The sequence below is a fragment of the Zalophus californianus genome, chromosome 7 (genome assembly GCF_009762305.2).
Source record: "Zalophus californianus isolate mZalCal1 chromosome 7, mZalCal1.pri.v2, whole genome shotgun sequence".
NCBI lineage: Eukaryota > Metazoa > Chordata > Mammalia > Carnivora > Otariidae > Zalophus > Zalophus californianus.
In genome coordinates, this window is record NC_045601.1 from 137,141,683 (window position 1) to 137,159,642 (window position 17,960).

Below are 17,960 nucleotides of genomic sequence, written 5' to 3' on the forward strand. Positions count from 1 at the left end.
TAACTAGGTGGTGTGTATCCTGCTAACACTGGAATGAGAATTTTTTTTTAAAGATTTTATTTATTTGAGAGAGAGAATGAGATAGAGCATGAGAGGGGGGAGGGTCAGAGGGAGAAGCAGACTCCCCGCTGAGCAGGGAGCCCGATGTGGGACTCCATCCGGGGACTCCAGGATCATGACCTGAGCCGAAGGCGGTCGCTTAACCAACTGAGCCACCCAGGCGCCCTGGAATGAGAATTACAGGTGGGTCCATGTACTTACTTCAGATGCCAACATGTTTGTTTGCCTCTTTTCTATAATATAAAGTATGTGTTCACAGCCTCCTTTGATGTTGACAGTCAACACTCAAAGCGATTGTTAAATCCAAGTCCTCTCCTTTTAATATTACCGGCTTGTGCTATAGTGTGTATTTGTGGCCGATCATTAAATCCATCAATTGGCGAAAAACAAGAAATAGGGCTCTAAATAATGAACTTATTGAATGAATTCCTGATGTGTATAAAGAAGTTGTGCTTCGAATTCCGTTTTCTGCCTCTGTGGTTTTCAATTTTACCAATACAATTTTATCCTTTTTTTTTTTTTTTGTATATTGAAACTAGAATTCAGGCTTTAGATGAGAAGGGAATGAAGTCTCCTGTTCACCTTGATGATTGAAGGGGCATATTTTCTTTTTGGAGGAACGGGTGGGTTGTCCACATTAATGCCATTGAATGCATTCAAATAAAATGAACGTGAAGTTTTTCTCTAATTGTGAGACTTCTGATTATTGATCAGTCTGGACTTAGTTTTTAAAGCCAGTCCCGTTTGTTTAACTAAAAGCAAACAAGTCCAGTAATCCACACACCGCCCTGCATGATGTGTCCTGAATTCCAGACTGGCCCTGGGACTTTGGCACCACAAGGGCACGTGAACGGAATGTTGGGACAAGATTGGCAAATCTGATGTCACCTTGGGCACGGAACAAGCAGGCAGGGTCCTCTGTTCTCCCTGCCCCCTGCCAGGCCAGACGGTGTGGGGGTCAGGGGACAGACACCCGGCTCCTCGCAGTAAGATAACATTGCTCTTGATGGGTGGTGTGGTCCGGGGCCAACCGTTTATCCACACTGTCATTTCCTCCGTCCTGGCTCAGGCGTAGAGGGTCAGATGAGATCACAACTGTCAGAGGGACATTGTTTTTTAGGAGGTGTGAGGAGGTGTGTGCGCTACGGCTGGGAGTGTGGGTGACCAGTTTTCAGCCAGACCATACTCCCAAAGGAGAAGAGGGGGGCTAATACATTTCAAGCTTGTGGATTGTGTTGAGGAAAGAATGACCTCCTCAGAAAATACATCGTCTTTCTAGGTTTAAAAAAATGCCTTTATGTTGCTTTTTCACAAGGAAATATTTCACAGGTAAATATTTATCTAATTGTGTGCTCAATTAAAATGAAAGCTATGTGGAGAGAAAAATGCAGAATTCGTATCAACGCAATGATTTTGGTGGGGGGGGCAGTTTACTGTAAAAACTTACAATTACACAATTCCATCTGGTATGCAAAGTACTTTCAAACACATTTTCTTTTGCTCTTCCTACCACTCTATCAAGTACATATTAATACAGCCCTCGCCCAGCTGACAGGTGGGAGGTTGAGACTCGGGGGCTAGGTGACATGGCACAGGTCATACGATGGGTTAGTGGCAAAGCTGGAAACATCTTTCATGAGCCATGAGGACCTCTTAGCATTATTTTACTTTTTTTAAGTGTCTTGAAGCAACACGTTTATTAACCGCAGTTTCTGTACATCAGAAATTTGGCATGAGGTGGCCGAGCTCTCGGCTCAGCATCTTGCCGGGCTGAAGATCAAGGGCTTGGCTAGCTGTTGTCATTTGGGGCTCGGAGTGCTTTTCCAAGCTCACTGATTGTTGGCAGAATTCAGTTCTTTCTCATGCCTTCCTTGTGGCCCCGTGTACCTTCAAGCCACGTTGAGGTGTCAAAAGTTCAGAAATAGCAGAAGTAAAGCCAACGAATCACCCGAGAAATAATTAGTAAAAGTTTATTGAGCACACACCAAAAAGACAGTTTGCCAACCAGGAGCACTCACTGAACCAAAACGGAATGAGGTTCAGTGTTCTATTGTTATAAAGCAGCTTATATAGTGAGAAAGCAGTGTCTGTTCTTCACAGAGATTGGTTATAATAGTAGCATTAAATGAAAATGAATTGGTCCGTGGTTGCCTCATACCAACCTTGGGAGGTAGTTTAAGTTTTGCCTATAATTTTCAGAGGTATAAGCAAGAAATGACCCAGGTCAAGTTAGTCTTGCAAAATAAGCTAAATTAAGCTTTGTTTGTATGACTAAACGGGTTTTAAACTGCAGTTCAGGGAATTTTTTTTTTTTTTAAGATTTTATTTATTTGACAGAGCACAAGCAGGGGAAGTGGCAGGCAGAGGCAGAGGGAGAAGCAGGCTTCCCGCTGAGCAGGGAGCCTGATGTGCTCGATCCCAGGACCCTGGGATCATGACCTGAGCTGAAGGCAGACGCTTAATCAACTGAGCCACCCTGGCGCCCCAAGCAATTCAGGGAATTTTCAAGACTGGTCTCTGTTTTTATTTTAACAATTCCCCCCTTTTGGTCATTCTCTCAGCAGGCTGAGAGTATTATTAACTAGTATGGTGTGATTCTGTGTTACCACTGTTGATGTAGTCAGGTTGAAGAATCACACATTTGAGGTTTTCATCCAGTTGCATCATCAGGCCAAGATGTAATCAATATCTTCATCACTTCTGTGGTTACTGTTGGTTTCATCCAGTTGTCTGATCCTGACGGATATCATTTGGCATGTGAGTGGCTGCCGACGGGTATAAAGCCCTAGAGAATACATAACACACTTGAGAAGTTGATATGATGACTATAAAGAGAGTAATAGCTAAGGATTGCAAAATTCTCTAGAGCAGAGGTTCCCAGGAGCCAAGATTTAGCCAATTAAATAACTCAAATGGGTTATAATTCTTGAACTTACGTACATAGGCACAGCATGATGTATTAGCAATTGCATATCCTCATGATTACTTAGGATAGGACGGACCTGAGATGTTTTATTTCAAGAGGTGGTACTGTAGGAGAGCTTCCACCTAAATTAGCCTTCTCTATGGTGTGAGCAAGCAGGTAATTTAATGAGACATGTCTATGGAAATAAAAGGTAAACAAAGGTTGATAGTTCAAGCAAATTCTAAAACTTGTTTATGAGTTCGGAGAGCAGCCCTTTGAGAAGATTTCTGGACATTGGGTCGTGAGCATCTTCAGATGGAGCGAGGGCAGGTAGTGGAGATCTGTCAGGTTTTCGGGTTTGCGATGTGAATGTTTCTGATGATGTTTCTGAGTGGCCGCATTGCAATAGGCACGAGCTATTGCACCACCCACGAGCTGTTGCGGTGATTTCTCTGAAGTCTTTATCAAGTAGTCCAGCTTTAGCTTCCGTGGTTTCTGGGAAAGAGCAATTTTAGTTTCATAGCAATTCCAAGTCAAAAGAGTGGGAGAAAATTGGAAATGTTAGCTTTTGGAGAGCTCTAGCCAAATATTGGCGGGGGGAACTAGGAAAATTCAGAGTTCAGCCCAGTTTATAGGTAGAACACAAAACCTCAAAGACAACGAGCAACTTCGAATCTGATATCCATAAATACCAGATATTTTCCTCTATATAATCATCTTCCTTTCCATGAAAGATAACCACAGTAAGTCTTACTGGTCTGCAGATTAAACTTGTCCTGATTATTTGCATAACTGCAGCAAGAATAGTGATTGACCACGTAGGCTGTTTTAAACCTGCTTTTCTGGAGCTTTTCATAAGGAATCTCAGACTGGACATTCAAAAGTCACTTGAGGCCAGGAAGCCGAGCCAAGTCCTTGTCCAATCGTGTCCTGTTTCAAGGAGAACAGATTCTTATTGAACTTATGCAAGTATATATGGTGTCATGAAAACAGGAACATTTAATAAGAGTTTCTGAATTCTGGAGGGATCAAGAAGGAAGAAAGAGATAAGCGTTTCAAACTTTGTTGCAAAGATACACTCTACCAAATTGCTGTAAGTTATAGAGAGCTTGAAAGAGGAGAAAAGGGGGTCCTTTAAATCTGGGAAACAAAACACTGAAGAACTAGCAGTGTTTTAAATGGAATCATAAAAAGTTATAACCATCTTCATCAGTTCAGTCAGTCCACTGTAATTATTCCTGCTTTGCTTCTTCTTGGGTTAGCAGCTTTATGAATCAATCAGTTTTCCATCAGAGTTTTAGCAATTCTTACTCAGTTTGGTGTTATGATCTTCCAAGTTCTCAGAAACCTGCATTTTAGAGTACTTGTCAGGGTCTTTTCCACGAATCTCTTTGAAGATGGAATACTTTTGTTTACAGCTCATTGTAAATGCTCTCAGAGAAGAATCAAGAGTAAAACAGTAACTGTCTATAAGTGACAAAAGAGTTAAAAATGGCCATGGTTAAAGATCTGATGAGAGTTCATTATAATGCAATTGACAAGGGAATGTGGTTATTTCTATGACATACATTTAAAAATTATGACTGATAACATTATACCAGGACATGTTAGATTTTTAGGACTTTCATACAGATATCCCCTATAGAAAGTTTAGCATCACTTCTTATTTATTTTCTATCAAATTTAACATGTACAAAAAATTACATAGCTGTAAAAAAAATTTAGCTCTTTTACTAGAGAAGACTCCGTTTTCTTACATAACCAAAGACCTGGCCAAGACAAAACTCAGAATCTCAGTTTTCTAGGCAGATTACATTAAAGGTAAAGAAAAAACTTTGCTTACGATTTCTTATTTAAGGGCAGACCGATAATCTAAGAAAACTTTGTCCCTTTAACAGTGAGAAAACCGAATTCAAATTTTACAGCAGTGTACTTTTGACGTGAAACTCTCCTTTTTTTTCTTTTTAACCTAAATAAATCCATTCCGATCTTAGACTTGACCACACATAAAATTTCTTTCTCAGGTTTCCTTTCCCACAAACCTACGACTTTCTGTATCCATTCCGCTTTTGTCCTCTTGGTCTTTTCTTATTCTGGAACAATCATTTTACTTTAGGACAAAAAAAATTGTTTTCTTTCTTCCTTTACCAAAAACCAGCCAACGAATCAACCTCATGTCCTTCAGGCCTTTGCTTATTAAAAAAAAAAAAAACCATTTTCCTTACCTGCTTTTCATATACAGTCATTTTCTTCCATTTTTATTATTTCTAGCAGTTTTATTTTTACATATGGATTGTAAACTTTAACTCTTAATAATCTTCGCTTTCCAGAGAAACCTTGGAAGCAAGCAATTGTGAGCTATCATATATTAGTATCTCGTAGATTAGCAATTTGTGAATACATTTCATAATTTCTAGAAGTGTGTTCTTCCTCATAATGAAATTTTCGGGACACCTGGGTGGCTCAGTTGGTTAAATGTCCTCCTCTTGATACGGGCTCGGGTCATGATCTCAGGCTCCTGGGATAGAGCCTGCCTGGCCTCCGCACGCAGCGGGGAGTCTGCCTGAGGGTTTCTCTCTCTCCCCCTCTGCCCCGCCCCTCCACTCATGCGCATGCGTGCACACCCTCTCAAATAAATAATCCTTAAATTTTTTTTTCATTGTGGTGTAAAATATGTTCACTAATAAACCTAAATATCTTATGTCTCTCTATCAAAAACTAAAAGCCCAAAGTAAATACTCTTGTTTATCATTTAATGTTTACCTTATTTTTAAATGACTTACATATTCAATAAATATCTATTATTCAGTTTAAGTTAGAAAATTTTTTATTTACATTTATTTAATTACTTGCTTTTACAATTATGTTTGGATTAGACATGAAACGACCAATCATTATCTTAAGATATTTTTCTTCAATGTTCAATTTCAGGGTTGATAAGAAAGCAGGGAGCTCATGGGCTCTCTGGGTACTGTACCCGTTTGCTCACTGGCCTCAGATTCATTGGGGGTATCTTTTGGATCCCATTTCTCAGGACATGAAATGGCAAAAGTTCAGAAATAACAGAAGTGAAACCAGTGAATCGCCAAAGTAGTAATGAGTAAGATTACTGTGCACACATCAAAAAGAAAGTTTGTAAACCAGGAGCACTCGAACTAAAAGATGGAATGTTAGGCTCAGCAGCATATTGTGATAAAGCAGCTTATATAGTGAGAAAGCAGTGATTGATTATAATATTAGAATTTTCTTAAATGATAGGGAATTGGTCACTGGTGACCTCCTATCAACCTCGGGGAAGAGTTTTGCTTGTGATTTTCAGAGGCACAAGCAAGAAATGACCCAGGTCAAGTTAGCCTTGCAAAAAAAACTAAATTAAGCTTTGTTTGTATGACAAAACTGGTTTTGTCTGCTCGGGGGAATTTTCAAGGCTGCGTTCTGTTTGCATTTTATTTTATTTATTTTTTTTTTAAAGACTTTATTTATTCATTCATGAGAGACAGAGAGAAGCAGAGGGAGAAGCAGGCTCCCAAGCGGCAGGGAGCCCGATGCGGGACTCGATCCCAGGACCCTGGGATCATGACCCGAGCCGAAGGCAGACGCCCAACCATCTGGGCCACCCAGGTGCCCTGTTTGCATTTTATTTTAACCGAGTTCTTCTCATAGTCACTCCAGATCTCTCTGACTTTCTCTTCTGCTTCATCTCTGATTTCCCTGAAAGGGGCAAAGGAGGACATGTTTATGGTGGTCATTCTCAGTGGGCGATTTAGCCTTTTGCTGTTTTGTTTCCCTGCTCTGTGAAGCCAAACACTTCACAGACATAATGCTATCAGCTGAAGAGTTCACAAACTCAGGGAAGAATTAAGAGCAAAACCCAGCTTTCCTACAAGGAGACTGTTGGTCTCCAGTTTCAGTTGAAACTGGTGTGGCCAAGGTGTGAGCAGCATCCTTGCTTCTGGCTGGGAGGTCCTTTTGGTCTTTCTGGGAGACAGTTTCCCAAACGGACTTAGAGGAAAACCTGATCGCATGTTTTTCAACAAAGCTTCAGAAGCTTCAGAATTGGACTGACTCTTGTGTTGGTTTCAGAAGGGACAAGGTCTTGTGAGAGCTGGTTTAAAGTACAGGATGGTGTTTCCACTCAAGTCAGACCACTAAAGCAAGGAATTTGAGTTAATGCGTTGCTGCGCGTTGTTGAGGGGCCTGCACCAGAAATCAAGGTCATCTCCTCCTTCTCTCTCCTTCCCAGTGAAGGAATGCAGACCCTGACCAGGTGTTTTAAGCTAGAGTGGCCATTCTGAGTGGAGATGGAGGAGTAGAGGGAGGTGTGAGAGTGCTATTAGCCCCTTGTGGCTTTGGACGATATACAAGTTATCTTGGCTCCAGTTTCCTCATCTAGACAACTGGAAGTGACTGTTTTCTGGATTCAATTCAAATCTAATTTTTTGTGTAAGAAGGAAAAGATCACCAGCCCCCACTGCGAGCTTCATCTGCATGAGAGTAGTTAGCACAAGGGAACTTCTTCTTAGACGAGGAACTGGTAATTGCCAGAAGCAGCTTCCAGGCACCAAATTATGGATAATTCCAGATGCCTGTGAAAAATATTACTAGTTTATTTAAAATAAGCAAATTTAAAGAACAACAGTTGAACTTCATGGTTTGTTTATAGCTCTCAATGGCTGAAAAGACTTACAGCAAAAGTTGCTTGGGGAATTTCCAGGGACATGTTTCTTTTAGTATTTATATTAGAGACGTCAGAACCTCATTATCCTTATTTGAAGAATACAATGGATTGTATATTCTGCGTGTATCAGTCTTAGGATTCTTTTTAACATTCAGTTGCTTGCTGTTAATTTTTCTCTATGATTCTGGTACACATTGCTTGTTCTATGAGTTGAGTTAAATTTAAGGTATATACCTGTGTGTGTTGATGGATAGGATAGTATGTGAAAATGTGTGTGTGTGAATGAGTAGTAAATACATAGGTGGGTAGGGGCGCCTGCGTGGCTCAGTCCTTAAGCGTCTGCCTTCCGCTCAGGTCATGATCCCAGGGTTCTAGGATCGAGCCCTGCATCGGGCTCTCTGCGCGGCGGGAAGCCTGCTTCTCTCTTACTCCCTGCCACCCCCCACCCCCCAGGTTCCCGCTCTCTCTCTGTCAAATAAATAAATAAAATCTTTTAAAAAATACATAGGTGGATAGCTGGTAACATCTACTTAGATACAATGAAATTTTTATTCAAGCTGAAATAATAAATTCTACTTTCAAAGGTAGAACACAAAACTACTTCCGGATTTCAAACAGTAAATTAAGAATTAAAAGTTTCATAAATATTTTTAAGTGCTTTAAAAAAATTTTGATTTTTGAACTAGAATGTGTTTATTTTTCCATGGATTGCTTGAAACCCACAATAAGCTGTTCTTCACAGAGGATGGCTCTCATTTGTGACAAAATGTTTCCACTTGGGGGCTTTTAACATGAGTAACATTTTTAAGAGTGGTCCTACTAAACTTATTTCTAGTATTTATATCAGATGTCACAAATATATCATAACTGTAGCCGAACCCACGTGAGTTCCCTCCTTGGTGAGTCCCAGATACAGCAGGTGGAGTGGTCCCACAAAGGAAACTTTATTTGCAGCAAGTAAGCTCACCGAGATTGACTTCCAAAGCCGTGACTTCCAGAGCAGGGGTGGATGATGAGTTCCTTTTATTGAGGGTTACGGTGAATATTTAGACAGGGAAGCCTTGGCATCAGATGTAGAGGCGGGCATATGGTCGTGCACGCGCCTTAGGAAAACACGCCTCTACATACATTGCACGTTAGGTAAATGAGGCTTGCGCTCCTCCTTGGGTGGAGAGTTTAGTGTTATGATGAGGTAAAGGTCATTGGTCCTTCTAGAGGTCACGGCATGGTCCATCTGCGCAGGTGCATGTCAGGGGTTCCGCTCAAACTCGTGTGGGTGGTCCCGGCGGGCTGGCGGTCCCGGCAGGGAGGTGGCTGTCGCTGGAGGGGCGTTTCTCTTTCCATTTTCCTGAGTTCAGAGATAAGCTGGAAAGAAGAGCTTAAGAAAAAAATGTGGGACGAAGGTGGGTGAATACAAGCAGGTGGGTAGTGAAGGTCAGGTCTTGGGGTCTAGCTGGTGACATAACCAAGGAAGTAAAACAAAGACTTGAAAAAATCTGCAGACTTCATTTCTATTACCCGTTTTTTTAATGAAAACAAAAATGTGTATTGATTGCATCTTAAAATGGAAATGATGGGGAAAAAAAGAAAAGGGAAATGATTGTATTCTTTCCCTATTACGCATTCCTAATCTAGAGGGTATTTCTCAGATGTTTCCACATAAACATCCTCAGCTGGTGTAGGAACACAAATTCACCCCTGGCAGAAAGAGGAGATGACTTGGAAGTATTGCCCAAAGTGAACCACTGAGGACTAGAAATTTACTTGACCTCTCCTGTTTTGTTTCCTGGTGTTACTGTCTTTAAAATTCATCTAAAAATTACAATCTACTCCATGTCATTTGGATTTTATTTTAAAGATAACACTGTAAATTATCTAAGTAAAATGAACTCGAAGATGCTTCCTTTTTTATCTCGTTTCCTCCAGGACCCACTGTGTACCCCTGGGGTGCACCTAAGCTTGTTTGAGAAGCATGGACCTATGGCTGAGCTCACTGAAGAAGGTAAGGCTTTCAGACTACCCTCCTAATTATGAAGCACATATTCAGAGCCTTTGTATAGACAAGTGTGTGGCAATTGCTCGCCTCCAGTGGCTTACTCTGGTTTAGGAGAAAAAGCACACCGGGCCATAGAATGATGAATATAACCACGTAAGGCCATGCCTGATGAATGCCAGGTGAGTGGCAGAGATATGTACTCTGAGCATGTGGAGGAACACAGATGTTACTGAAACTTTTTGGCTAGGGGTTCACAGAGCTGATACTGGGTCAAGGCTCTGAAAGATTGTAAGGATTGTCATCGCAAAGAAGGGGACTAGGGCATTCCAGAGGGGGGTGTGTGACAGCAAGGTGGCTTGGGGGGGTGATAAATAGTCTAATTAAGCTGAAACAAAGCACCTGTAGCATTGAGGAGAGCCAGATACAGATGAGAAAAGAGACTGGCTCAGGAGTTGGTGGGTCTTTCTACAGTGAGGTTATTTAAGGGCTGTACGCTTGAGGGGTGATTTGTGCAAAGGTACACATTTGCTGGTTAATCTGACAGCAGTGTGTTGGTTGAATTGTAAGGGAGTAGCATGAATAGTTAGAGGCCTACGGCAGTCGTCCAGCTATTATTTAATTAAGGCCTGGTGCAAAGTAGTGTCCACAGAGGAAAGGGGGGAGGGGAGACAAAGCGAATGAGAAAGATGTTTCATGCTTATAAAATTTAATAGCATTTTGGTGATCATAACATTTACAGAATAAGTGCTTTTTAAAAAGTATTCTGTTATTCTGCTGTTTTCTGGCTTGAACGTATTATTGAATCGAATCCGAAAGCCCCCATACAATTGCTCTGTCTTTACCCAGAACCAGCTTAGAAGAGGTTTTGTTAACGGGAAGCTTACTCACGGGGTTTACCCTTAAATCCTCTTTGGAACAAAGCAGAGAATAAATAAAATTACTCATGAGGCATGATAACAGGGCAGCGAGAGCGAATGTAGAACAACTGTGTGGGAGATGGATTGCTCCTTGGTTTTATAACTTTGCTTGATTGTTAGGAAGTAAGGGGCACAGGAGAGTTTCTTGTAGAAAGGAATTCATTAGTGTTTAAGAAATGCTTTCAACCCAGCTACCTTCTCCTTTTTTGGAGAAAGCTCGAAGTACAGTAGTACATGGGCAGCTTAACAAAGACCGGAAATGGAGCTGAGTCCTGAGAGCAGCCCTCTGAGGACGTCAACTGACCACGTTGTTTTCATTTACTTGGAAAGGAATTCCCTTTGAAAGTGCAGTAAGGTGTGTCTTTCCCCTTACTTAGCGGCTGCTCTGTCTGCTAAGAAGAGATACTGATGTAACCTTATGGTACATACTTCTGTCTTATATGTGAAGGACTACAGCTTATAGCAATTAACTACTTAACTCAGTGATTCTGTTTTAGAACTGACGATTAGCCCATCCTCGTTAGAATATTCTTTTGCCCTTTGCCCGTGGAAAGCATTTGCTCTCTGAAAGTCTGACACAGTAGCTGTGGGAGCTCTGCTTAATTATAGCTGAACAGAGACCAGGGAACACTGAATTCTGGCCAGGTTGGCCCCTGTAAATCAATACCCATTATTTTAGGAGAAAAAAAAAGGAATAGTTGCATAAAATGATCAGAGACCAGTATGTCCTTCCATGCAACAAACAGCAGAAGGGCTCAGCCCCCCACACTTACGTGCTGATCAGTCGATGAGTAGGAAGGAAAAGTGTAAGTGTCCAACTTATCATCCGTAGATATGGGCACACACAAATGTTCCTCTATCAATTCTGCTGATACTTTTGTTGTATTGAGCGGGTGAAGAGTGAAGTCAGATAGAGAAGTCTTTTAATTAAAAACAATCTCTAGGGCACCTGGGTGGCTCAGTTGGTTAAGCATCTGCCTTTGGCTCAGGTCATGATCTCAGGGTCCTGGGATCCAGTCCTGCATCAGGCTCCTTGCTCAGCGGGGAGCCTGCCTCTCCCTCTGTCTGCCGCTCCCCCTGCTTGTGCTCTCTCTGTCAGATAAATAAAATCTAAATAAATAAATAAAAACAATCTGATTCTCAGAACTTCTGCTTTTATCTGGTTCCTTCTCTGTTGTTTCTTAATAGCCAGATGTTTGTCTTTTTTCTTAGTTTTTTCAAACAATGAATTTTTGGATGAATTTTATTTTGCTTTCTAATTCATTAACTTATTTTTTAATCTTTGTAATTTTCCCTCCTGCTTTTCTTAGCTTTTAATTTTTTTTTCCTTTCTACTTCTTGGGTTGAATTTTTCACTTATTTTTATTCTTTCTTGTTGACTTATAAAAGCATTTAAAACCATGAATTTTCTGGGGCACCTGGGTGGTGTAGTCAGTTAAGTGAAGACTCTTGGTTTTGGCTCAGGTCCTGATCTCAGGGTCGAACCCCCGCGTCAGGCTCCGTGTTCAGTGCAGAATCTGCTTGAGATTCTCTCTCTCTCTCCCTCTGCCCCTCATGCTTGTGCTCCCTCTCTCTCTAAAATAAATAAATAAATCTTTAAAGAACGCTATGAATTCCCTTTCCACATAAGTTTGATAACATCCAACAAATTTTAATAAATAATATCATTGTTGGTCTTTTCTGCAAAATAATCACCATACTGATTTCTATTTGATAATGGTTTTGGTAAGGCGGGTTTTGGTTTCCAGGTGTATTTTGTCTTTCCTTAAAAATATGACAAATTTCTAAGATCGTTTGCTTTTGCATTGGGGTCATATAGCCTGTACTCCCTCCACTTTGGGGAATATACTGAGGCTTGCTTTGTGGGAAAAAATTAGAAGATATTCCATAAACAAGTATTTTCTCTGAAGTGTACAAGATACCCTGCAGTATTTGTCTTTCTTTCTTTGACTTATTTCACTTAGCATAATGCTTTCACGATCTATCCATGTTGTCACAAATGGCATGATTTCCTTCATTCTCATGGTTGAATAATATTTCATTGTGTGTGTATATATACATGTACGTAAATGTATGTGTGCATATTACATCTCCTTTGTTCATCTGTGGATAGACACTTAGGTTGTTTCCCTATTTTGGCTATTGTGAATAATGCTACAATAGACATGGGAATGCAGATTATCTCTTCAATATCCTGTTTTCTTTTCCTTTTGATATAAACCCAGAAATGGAAGTGCTGGATCATATGGTAATTCTATTTTAAATTCTTGGAAAAACCTCCATACTGTTTTCCCCAGTGGCTGAACCAGTTTACATTCCTACCAACAAAACCTATCTATCTATCTATCATCTAGCATCTGCTAAACTCTTGATTTGGGCTCAGGACTTGACCCCCTTTTTTCCCTCCATATTCTCGCCCGTATGTGTTATCTTTTGTCTTTTTGATGATAGCCATTCTAACAGATGTGAAGTGATAGCTCATTGTGGTTTCAATTTACATTTCCATGATGATTAATGATGTTGAGCCCCTTTTCATGTACCTGTTCATCATTTGTATATCTTCTTTGGAAAAATGTCTATTCAGGTCCTTTGCCCATTTATAAATTAGATTGTAGGTATTGTTTTTGCTTTGCTATTGAATTGTATGAATTCTTTGTATATTTTGGATATTAACCTCTTATCAAAATAAAGACTTTGCAAATGTTGCTTCCATTTTGTAGGTTGCCTTTTCATTTTGTTGATGGTTTGCTTTGCTGCGCAGAAGCTTTCTAGTTGATGTAGTCCCACTTGCTCATTTTGCTTTTGTCAGCTTTGCTTTTAGGGTCAAATCCCCCCAAAAATCATTGCCAGAACTGATGGGGAGGAGCTTACCACCTATGTTTTTTTTTTTTCTTGGAGTTTTATGGTTCCAGGTCTTATATACAGATCTTCCTGCCTCAACTTGTACCTCTAGGCCAGTTCCAAAGCTGTCATGTTGAGACATCCCTTCCTGCTCCTGGTTCTGATCTACTGTTTCCTGAATCCCAGGGTTTCATTTTCTTGGCTTCTCCCCTTGTTTGGCTGGAGTACATCTTTAACTAAGATATGTGCAGAAGGCAAAACTTCTGAGTCCTTGCTGGTCTGCATTTTTTTTTTTTTTTTTTTTTTTAGTATTCCCTCGAATTTATCCCTTCCTTGGATAATTGAGAATTTGGCTGAGTATCGAGTTTTAGATTGTAAATTTTTCCCACTCAGATTTTTATAGATATTAATTCTGTACCTTCCGATATCTAATTAGTTTGCCGGAGATTTGTTTTCCTCCATCTTAACTTTCATAGTCATGTTTGTAGATATGAGGACTTTTCCTTTGTTCTTATTATTAGTTGTGAAGACATCTATTATTAATAATCTATTATTAGATGTGAAGATAAGTCTTCTTCTCAAGCCCTGGGAATTTTCCAAAAATGGAAGGAAATTTCCTTCCTTCTTTGCCTCTGTTGTCTCTCTCTAACACTCCTATTAAATATTGAATCCTCTATGTTCTCCTTTATGGGAGACTTTCTCTATTGCCTGTCAACCATTCTACTTCAATGTGTGTTTTGACAGCTGTTGTGAATCTCCGAGTTTCTTTTTATTTACAGACACCCCTTTTCCATAGCATCCTGTTGCAGATGCAATATCTATTCTAATCTCTCGAAGGATGGTAATTAGAATTTTAACTTTAAAACAGTTTGCCACGGGGGTGCCTGGGTGGCTCAGTTGATTAAGTGTCCAACTCTTGATTTGGGCTCAGGTCATGATCTCAGGGTTGTGAGATCGAGCCCCGTGTCGGGCTCCATGCTGGGCTGGGAGCCTGCTTGGGACACTCTCTCTCTCCCTCTGCCCCGTGCCCCCTCCCACTTGTGCTCCCTCTCTAAAAAACTGTTTAAAAAGTTTGCCACAGTCTCTTCGATGCTGCGGGCTTCTCTTAAATGTTTGTTGTTCCTTGGTATCTGTTCACACTTAGGATGAGTCAAGTGAATGATCAGGAGCGGGGTGTGTGTGACTGAGTTCTGTTGGCTGAGGGGCTTCTCTTTGAGCTGAGTGGTCAGGAAATTGACCTCTACACTGTAATTTTTTGAGTTCCTAATTAGGATGTATTTCTCTAATTACCAACATCCACACTGATTGCTCTATTTCTTGCCCAGCAGACATTTTATTGACTTTCTTTACAGAAGAGTCTATCTATCTATCTGTCTGTCTATCCATCCATCCATCCATCCATCCATCCATCCATCCATCTATCATCTATCATCTATCTGTTATCATCATAACCTATTTATTTTGGCCTTGGGGTAAATGCCTTCTTCAGCTTCTGGCCAAAGAGCGGAAGGCAGGGGTGCCTGGGTACTCAGTCAGTTAGGCGTCCAACCCTGGGTTTCGGCTCAGGTCGTGATCTCAGGGTCGTGGGATCAAGGCCTGGTGGCATCAGGCTCCGCGCTCAGGAGGGCATCTGCTTGAAAGATTCTCTTCCTCTGTCACTCCCCCTACTCATGATCTCCCTCTCTCTCTAATAAATAATTTTTTTTTTTTTTAAGAGGGGAAGGCAGGTAGTGAGCTGTAGTTGGCTCTTCCTTTTACAAGTCTTCCACCAGTTTCCCTACCTCCAGATCCAGTTTTCACTCCCCATCTCTGCTGTATATGCTGCTTCTCAGTCAAGATCCCCTTTGGGTTCTGTTGAGGAAGTTAAGTCCCTTCATTGTAGGAGCACTTCCCTCATTGTTTATATATTAGGCGGCTACTTTTTGCTCTGCTTCATCCATTGGTCAAGGCTTTTCCATCTGTGTTCCATTCTCTAGAAATTTATTGAACTCTCTTCTGCACTGATGGCCTCCCCTCATTACTCTTTATTTTGGAAGGCTTTTACTTTTAAAAATGACTGCTTTAATTAAAATGGATTCTCATAGAAAGGAAAGAGATACTTCAATTCCTGCAGGCCTCCCATTCTGAAATGAAATTCTGTTTTATATAATTAAGCTCACATATACACTATGTTTAGTGCAAAAACATTTATGACTGTTACACCTACCTTTACATTCTACCTAATAGAAAAATAAAGCAGCTTATTTTGTCCCCGTTAAGGCTTGTCTGCCTTGAATTTAACTTTGCTACTAATATTGCAGTTTTCGTTTTCATTAAGTGCTATAATTTTTAAATCTTTAGAGTTTCTTTTATTTAATATGTATATATAGAGGATACAATGGTTTTTCTATCCCCTTCCTCCCTCATACACTGTTTCATCTACTATTATATCTTCAGAGTTTTCACACGAAGATAAATACAACATCTGATTAAGATGGAATATGGTTTCTAGCAAATAACCAGGGAAAGTTCAGTAATAGTATTCACAGGAAAGAATGAATCCCAACCAATCTGGAGGAAGAGTCCAGTATGAATAATAGAGAACACTTAATATATCACCCATCCCAGAGCTATTTTAATTGTAGCATGTTCAATTGCTTGAGAATTTAAAGGATAAATGTTAATGAGACTTTGGAAAGGAGAACAGAATACATTGGTTTTTTAAAATCTTTTTTTTTTTAAGATTTTATTTATTTATTTGAGCGAGAGAATGAGAGATAGAGAGCACAAGAGGGAAGAGGGTCAGAGGGAGAAGCAGACTCCTGCTGAGCAGGGAGCTCGATGTGGGACTCGATCCCGGGACTCCAGGATCATGACCTGAGCCGAAGGCAGTCGCTTAACCAACTGAGCCACCCAGGCGCCCCAGAATACATTGGTTTTGAAATTAAGTAGTTGTTTTACCTTGGACAAATTCCTTAGGAAGGTCCTCTTGTAGGACCCATATACCTCTCGTATCCCATACACCTTTGCTGGGTATATGGGATACAACAAGTAATATATGAGCCATGCCCTGAACATGCTCTAAATGGATAGACATATAATCAAATATAATCTAGGTGGAGTGATGGTACAAATAGGGAAGTGATTAATTTTCCTTGAATAGGCCCAGAAATGGCTTAACATAATTGTGCCTCTAATTTTCTATCTTGATTGCAAAGATTCTTGTAATTTCTGACATGCTAGTTCTGTGATACTCTACCTGAAGAAATAGCACCTTACTTCCTTAAAACGATGTCTTTTATATTCACAGGTGGTACGCAAATCTGTAACTCAGGACCCAACCAGAAGACAGGGCCACAGAGTAACTGGAATAAGGGAAGTTTAACGTAAGGACTTAGTATCTATAATAGAGGATTAGAGTAATGGGGAACTGGCCTAGAAGAAGTAAAGAGAACTCAGAAGAATTCAGAAATCAGATATAAGGGACATCATTACATCTAGGACTGGGATGGAGCATTCCTTCTCCATCAGGGCTGAGATACAGACTTCGCTGGAGTGAGCAGCACAGCCTTGGCTCACGGGATACTGGAAGAGTCACTGAGATGCTGTGCTTGTGGGTCTTGCTGGAGATCTACCCTCTGAGGCGCTGAGGAGCCGTCCACAGGGACATGCTGTGCCCTGGAAATCACTGCAAGGCCAGTTGAGGGAGTGCTGGGAAGGCAGCTGGCCACAGAGTGCTGCTGGCTGCCCCCATACACTGTAGGAAGCAGGTGCTAGAGAAGCCGTTCATTATAGAAACGGTTCATTGTGGAGCTGGATATGCAGAAGCGATGCCCTGCAGGTGCCCATGCTGGAGAAATCAGGAGCTGTAGGGGCCTGGCAAAAGGAGCTTACCACACCACGAAGAGAAAATACCTCTTTGCCTCCAGTACCCCTCCGTCTCCCTCCACCAACAAAGCTTAGCATTGTACCAACTGGCAAAGAAGAAATATATAAAGGGCCCATATCCATTTCTATAGTACAGACAATGAAGAGTGGATGTGGAGCTTAGAGGCAAACATACTGATAATTAACACAATAGGATAGAGTTTTGTGACTCTTTTTCTGAAACGGATCATCTCTTTGAAAATTCACGTCGTATTTCAATGTTCATCCCTTATGTTCTACAGAAGGTCTCCTGGTTTACTTCCTCCCAATATTTGCTTAGAAAATTTTTAACACTTCCATTTTGGCGTTTGCCTTGAGAACTAAAATTTAGAGACATGTCGGGGCGCCTGGGTGGCTCAGTTGGTTACGTGACTGCCTTCGGCTCGCGTCATGATCCTGGAGTCCCAGGATCGAGTCCCACATTGGGCTCCCTGCTCAGTGGGGAGTCTGCTTCTCCCTCTGACCCTCCTTCCCTCTCATGCTCTCTCTCTATCATTCTCTCTCTCTCAATAAATAAAAATCTTTAAAAAGTAAAAAATAAAAATAAAATTTAGAGACATGTCTGACTTCAAGGTGCTGTTTCTCTGCCCCCATAGAACAATGGGTTTTTTTGTTTTTTGTTTTTTGTTTTCTATTTCTAGAATCCTAGACTTGTGT

The 17,960-nt window shown here is 40.8% G+C and overlaps 1 long non-coding RNA gene across 1 annotated transcript; it reads left to right on the top strand.

Moving 5' to 3' along the window:
* The first annotated feature begins 187 nt into the window (after nt 1–187).
* Nucleotides 188–17,758, top strand: LOC113926259. Its single transcript, XR_003521253.1, has 3 exons — nt 188–243; nt 9,570–9,645; nt 16,687–17,758. It is a non-coding gene; the product is annotated as an uncharacterized LOC113926259 (long non-coding RNA).
* The last annotated feature ends 202 nt before the right edge of the window (nt 17,759–17,960 follow it).